This window comes from Armigeres subalbatus, unplaced genomic scaffold (assembly GCF_024139115.2).
Source record: "Armigeres subalbatus isolate Guangzhou_Male unplaced genomic scaffold, GZ_Asu_2 Contig111, whole genome shotgun sequence".
In the NCBI taxonomy this organism is placed as follows: Eukaryota; Metazoa; Arthropoda; class Insecta; order Diptera; family Culicidae; genus Armigeres; species Armigeres subalbatus.
The window spans coordinates 336,731-343,919 of record NW_026941858.1 but is presented as its reverse complement, the minus strand read 5'-3'; positions in this window follow the sequence as shown (position 1 = coordinate 343,919).

Genomic DNA, 7,189 nt, shown 5'->3' with positions numbered 1-7,189 from the left:
TAATGAACGATGCAATTACAGAGCTTGAAGTTAAATTGGTTTGAATTTGTTAGTAAATTGAATAATTGTTCAATGTTCACTCACTTCCAATAAATAATGAAGACATCCAAACATCATGTCATGATGCAAACGAAGGAGTCTAATCGCGCACGATTTTTGATTGGTGAGTCCGGATTATTTTTATTTGCAAATCGTGGACATTAGTTTTGAAAATTTTAGTTTCTGATCACCAGAACTGATCCCAAAGCTGACCACATGACGTCCGCTCAACTACTGTATCGTTTATTTCGTAATATCTAGGACACCGCAACTTTCCCGGTCGACTGGATGCAAGGTATCTTATTAATGAAGGTCTAGAAATGGTGACTTGACTGTATGACTGTATGTTCATGATCAGGGTTGTTAATCGATAAATTATGCTCAAATCTCACTCACCGAAGCCTCATGCGCGAGTTGACCTTGCGATTCTGCATAGAGAGCATCGCGCAGTTTTTCACGCAGATTCGCATCGTTTCGTTCATTCGCCGAAAATGATTTCGCTCCAAAAAATGTTAATACCCAACCGAAGCGTATTTTATGTTTACGTATGGATTTGTTATCCATTTATTTAAGCAAAGAAAGTTATTCCGATGGTTAACGAAGAACGCTAAAATCACGCACTGATGCAAATCGCGAGTCGAATCATGAGCGATTTTTTGGGCCATGGGTTCAGTGGGATTTGACTCGCGCTTGATTTGAATCGTGGATGAGATTTAAGAATTTTAGTTTTACCACGCATAAGATTTATTTACCACCAAAAATAATACCAAAACGTATATGCAGAAAACTTGAGGCATATACCATGCTTAAATATTTCAATACCAAACGAATAATAATTGTTAATTCATTTGGTATGCAAATTTAATTTAATAACTGAGTTTGTTATGGCTTAAGTATTGTGCATATTATTTTTGATATTATTCCTTTATATTTTACCTCTTATGGGGTGTCATAACAGAGTATGGTATCAATAACAGAATTAATTATTATTGAGCCAATTTCTCCTGCTCGGAAGTACAAATATTCACTTGCAATATCTATTTAAATATTGTATCGCTAGGGCTGTCCATATACCACGTGGACAGGTTTTGGTCATTTTTACCCGCCTCTCTCAGCGTGGACATCCGCTCATATAAATTTTACAAAATTGAGTGGATCGTGGATATATGCCATACACCTTCTCCCTAAACTGTCCACGTGGTATATGGACCGCCTTTTATAATATTCAGAACACCTTCGAATCCTGAAATTGAATTTCTTACATAGTCACAATTTCTTACAGAGAGCATTTATAATCACCTTTTCTTGTTTACGGACGATGAAGTTCGTTCGAATCTTATCCCATTTGATTTTGCTAGCGTAAACGAGAATGCGCATCAGCGTTTCGTTCGACAGCGCGTTCGAACGTAAACAAGAGTGAGGGTGAATGTCTATACTAAATGTTTAGTTTAGCATTATTACAGAACTTCTTTTGAAGATCCGGGCACCCAGTTATATGATTATTTTATGACTCACCCGTGTTGACCAATCTCCTTAACCTTACCGAATCATATTGAATAGGTAACAAGGATAACCTGTAACCAAGTGTTACAGATTCTTAGGTTTTAATATGTGCTTTTGTATGTTTTTAATACGTTTCTGGGTTTAAGTGTGGGGTTAGAAAATTTAATTAAGTCAAGAATAAAAATGTTTGTTAGTAGCGTTAGTGTTTTCTAATATTTAGTATAAATGATATGGGCACAAGGAGGGCGACTGTTGAACATCAGTGGGTATAACGTTAATCTGCACGTTGTTCGCGATGCCCTCCGATTACCTAGTAGTAAGCCGTGGACGATTCGATGGGTCACTTCTGAAGTTTACCGCGAGCTAAGAAGGATAAAAACCCTTATTGAGAGTAATTTACTCGGTACTGGTGCTCTATCCTGGAATGCAGCACTCAGATGGGTGCATCAAACAATCTAGTACTTAGATCCAATATATTGCGAGGGGTCCGATTCAAGCTGAATATTCTTGACAAAGGAGAAAGAAAAGAGAACGTTATTTTTGGAACGACCACGGCAACAAATAAGGACTATGATTGGAAACTCGGTACCTGGAATGTCAGGACCTAAATGAACCTGGATGAGTGAGCCTTCTGCACGGACTGCAGAAGGTTGGAAGCATTCAAGAAGTCCGATGGCCTAGATCCTGAAAACGGTGAATTCGAGCCGTGGACCCCGCCAACACTGCATTCAAGATAACATCTATCACAGCGGCAGTGGAAAAGCAGAGCATGGAGTTGGTTTCGTAGTGATGGGCAAGCAGATGAAGCGAGTGATGTGGTGGAAACCCATTAGCGAACGAATCTGTGTGTATATAGGTGCAACTCTTCAATTACAGCCTAATCCGTTTGCACCGACAACGATAAATCCGAGACGTGAAGGGCGCGTTTTGGAATGTCTTGATAAAGCCTATGGAGAGTGCCCAAAGCAGACGTGAAAATTGTTATCGGAACGCTAACGCTCAGGTCGAGAAGGGACTTTTACGTCCCATAATCGGTAGGGAGAGCCTTCACTCCGCTACCAATGACAACGCTACAGCTTAAATTTTGCTGCGCAGAGGCATGGCCATCAGTAGCACCTCTTTGCGAAAGAACATCCGAAGCACACCTTGAGACACCCAAATGGTGAAACTTGCAACCAGATAGACCATGTTCTGGTGGATGGGCGCCATTTCTCCGGATTTAGAGGTCGAAGCATTGACTCTGATCACTACCTGTTGTCAGTAAAATTCGATCACGGTTGTCAATGTATCGAACGAAAGATCACACGAACGATGCGTTACAATATCCAGCGATTGTCGGCCCGGAAGGTATCGACTGAGTACCGCCAAGCTCGACGAACGGATAAGTGCAATCAACGTTAGCGACAACATCAACGATCTATGGAAGTCGATCCACGGAGCAGTGAGCACAACAGCACAGAAGTGGTGAGCTGCTGAGGCGACGACCCAGGGTTGGTTCGATGTGGAGTGTCAGAAGGTGACAGACAGAACGTTGCCAGAAGCCGGATGCTGGTGTCGGGTCCCGATCGAATAGAGATCGGTACAAGGAACAGAGCCGAAAACGAACCCACCGCAGGAAGAAAAGAGTACGAAGAACAGTTATGAAGGCGCAGGAAAAAATGATCAGAACGATATGCGGAGGTTTTGAGTCTTTCAATGGCGTGCGGAGAAAGACAGCGCCATCTCCGTCATGTCAACGACCAACAAGGGAATTGCTGACGAGAAAAACTGAAGCTGGCTGCCAGGTGAAGCAACAGCCGAGACTTTGTTGAATGGAGGAAGTGACGGTGCATCGGTGAACAGAATAAATATTAGCGACGATGGACAACCTGTGGAGTCACTACACTAGATGAGGTTAAAAAGCTGTTAAAAGAGCTGAAAAACAATAGGCTGCGGAAGGACCAGCTCCCGGCTGAACTTTTCAAACATGGCAGTGAGCAGCTTTGCAGTTCTGCACCATATTATGTCGAAGTATGGAAGACGAGGAAATGCCTCTAGCTGGTTGGTTTCATTTGCCCTCTCTTTGAAAGGGCACAGACTGGAGTGCGCCAATTACCGAGGAATAACCCTCCTTAATTCGGCGTACAAATTATGTATCCCGTATTCTGTTCAACAGATTGAGACCGCTTGAAGAGTCCTTCGTCCGACGAATACCAAGCAGGTTTTCTGAGCCGATCAACGGAGGATCAAACGTTTACCTGAGACAAATCCTTGATAAATTCCGATACAACTTGCAGAAACATTATCTGTTTATTGGTTTCAAGGCGGTACGTTTGAACGGAATGAATTATGAGCAAATTATGCTGAACATGGTTATCCGGCGAAACTGATACGCTGATTCATATAACGTTGGACGGATTGAAATCAGAGTAGAGGGTTGCGGATGAAATATCGCTCGAGGAGCGATTGGAGAGCTGGTGGCAAAGACGGTACCATTATCCAAAATCGCATATTCTCCTGGGATTTGCGGACGATATCGATATTATCGGAATTGATCGCCGCGCCGTGGAAGAGGGCTTTTTGTGCCTTTAAGAGGGAGACAGCGAGATTGACTCACGATCAAACCAGCAAAGACAGTACATGGTCGCTGGCAATCAACGTGAGTTCATAGTGGTGGTGGTAGCGAAATGGTGCTGGATGGTGAAAATTTGAAGTGGTAGAAGAATTTGTTATCTTGGAACATTAGTGACGTGCTATAATGGTGTTACCAGCAGGTGAAAAGGCGTATTACAGCTGCAAATAGGGCTTATTACGGACTTCGTAACAAGCTTAAGTCCCGTAGTGTGCAAATAAAGAAACGAAAACTCGCGCTGTATACTCTCTGATTCTTCGGTGGCTTTATACGGCCATGAGACATGGACGTTAAAGGGGCGATCGGAGAGCTCTGGAGTGTTTGAGCGTAAGGTGCTAAGGACAATACTCGGCGGTAAACGGGAGAACGGATGAATCACGAATGTACCAGGTGTATAAAGGGATGGATATTATTAAGCTTATACCACACGGCAGACTACGGTGGCGATCACGTTGTTCGCTGTGCCGGAAGAATGTCAAGCGAAGTATTTAGTAGAGACCCATAAGAGGCCGCAGACTTCGTGGAAGGCCGTGTACACGATATTTTGCAGTTGAAGAGACCTGAGAGCGCTCAATGTTCGGGGCGACTGAAGCGATTGGCCCTGGATCGAGTCCAGTGGAGAAGGATACTTCATTCGGCGTAGATTCTCGAAGAGCTGTGATCCATCAAATATCAGGTAATTATTCTTGACAAAGGGAAGTCATTATGTGCTCTTAGTAATCTGCCTGATACAAATTTCCGCTATCTTTTATCGGAACGCCTATGCTTGATAAGAAAAAATCCCTACAACCATACAGAACACCTCCTTTCCTTCGTTTCATAGAGGAGCGTATCTAAAACCTAATTCTAGAGTGCCCTTCGTTAGGTCCAACCAGCTGCAACAATTTGATCCATTCTCGGCTACTGTCAAAATTTCCACCAACAGCTTCTCCGTCGATGCGTGTGCACACCATCAAGATCGACAGAAGCGGCCAAAAAGCGGCTTACACTGTTTCAATTGACATGCTGAGGTGGAATCTATAGAACACACGCTGAAGGTAATCTTACTCGAACCACACATAACCTAACCGACAATTCCTGCGAAACGATATGATAAAGGAAGTACTCCTGCGAGCACTTTTAAGCTCATTTAATAATCGAGTGCATACATGCCTAAGGGCAAGCTCAGAGTAAATGCGACGTGCGATGCGACGGACAGTGCAGTGGCTCAGGCAGCAGAGCAGATTCCATAAGATCTCTGCATTGTACAAATGCATTTGTTATATGCAAATAGAGGCTATGCTGAGGCTTTCCCTCGTATGGTAATATACATGTGATACTGGCACCTGTCATCGAAGGAAGATCTGTTCTCTAAAGGGTAGAATCGTTGATCACCCATACACCCGGCGCTGCATACTGAAGAGGATTGCAGTTCTTCGTCCGAAACATCGAGGACTATCATTCGTATTACCTTTCTTGAGTATTTTTCTACTGTTTCACGTTTAACGTGTTAGTTTGCTCCTTTTGGTAAGAGTTCTTCTTCTTCTTCTTCTATAGGCATTACATCCCCATAGAGACAGATCCGCCTCGCAACTTAGTGCTATTAGCACTTCCACGTTATTAAACGTGAGGTTTCTAAGCCAAGTTACTATTTTTGCATTTTATATCTGACTTTTATGCCGGGAGTAGACAATTTCAATCCGAAAATTTCTAGACCGGTACTGGAATCGAACTAGCCTCTCAGCATAGTCTTGCTTTGTGCAGCGTCTTACCTCATGGCTAGGAGGGCCCTGTAAGAGGTTACTTTCTAGAAAAAATGTATTCTATATTTTAGATTCAAAAGGCATTCTCTAAGTTTCTGTACTTTTATCTCATGAATAAATATTCTGTCAAACTAAGTTCAGCACAGTGAAATTGAAAACTACAATACCCACAACAATCTACGGAATAGACAATAAATATTCTGATAAAGAATCCGCATATTCGATTCAATCAATTGATATGGACCTGAGCCATTATTTGAATTCGTCGCATACCGAAACGGTTTTGCCATAAATCGAGCCAAGCTCAACCGGTTGGAGTCACGATTCCAAAAACGTTTCATTACAATGGTCTATTTTACTGTAAATGGATTAATGACTATATTTTCTTCTACCCCTTATAATGCTTTTGAATGGAATGATTCATTCAACTTTCGTCACGTTCTCGTTGTAAAATCTGACTGGTGATTTTGCATTTCATTTATATACATATCAGACCGAAAAATATCGTGAATGTGCGTCAAACAATAAATCGAAATGTTCGCGTCGTTAAACGGAAAGATCTATCGATCGCTAGGAAAATCTAAAATGCTACGCCATACAAAATCAGACAACAAGAATGTCTTGCGTGCTTATTGGGACGGTCGAGTGGCTAAAATTATCGCGATTTAGTGGAAAAGTAATAAATGCTCCATGCATCCGAAGCCAATATCAGCGCCGAGAATAGCGTGTCCTATTTTTGGGACTGCGTGGTTTGAATCACCAATTACGAACGAACCGAATACTTGATGAAACCTCAAAGAAACAGAAACACTCAGATTGTTCATTTTGGTACCAGCAAATTTCATCATAAATGTTCCAGATACGTTACAATGGTATTTGGCTTTGTCACATTCTGCTCAAATCGATAATATTCCTATTTGTGGTCACATACATTTAGGGGATGAAACGTTTCATTCTTCAGATACCGTAGGCGAGGAACAGCTAAGAACCGGACATCATCGAATGGAAATCAATATTTGTATTTCATATTCATCCGGCTTGTCGAGTCTCATCAGTAAACTTCATGGATGGTGGTGGACTGAATAATTGATTCGTCGTCCCGTTCGTTGCCAGGCACATGGGGACAGTCCGATGCGCAGTCGTGGTGGCGTCAACGGCGGCGTTGATGAGCGACTCTCCGTCAACAAACTGGACTGAACCGTTCGTCCATTGACCTATGCCGATGAGTGGATTGTTGCATACCGTTAAAACCCTCTGGCGTGACGGTACATTGGGGTGTTCGAATAAAGGTCGA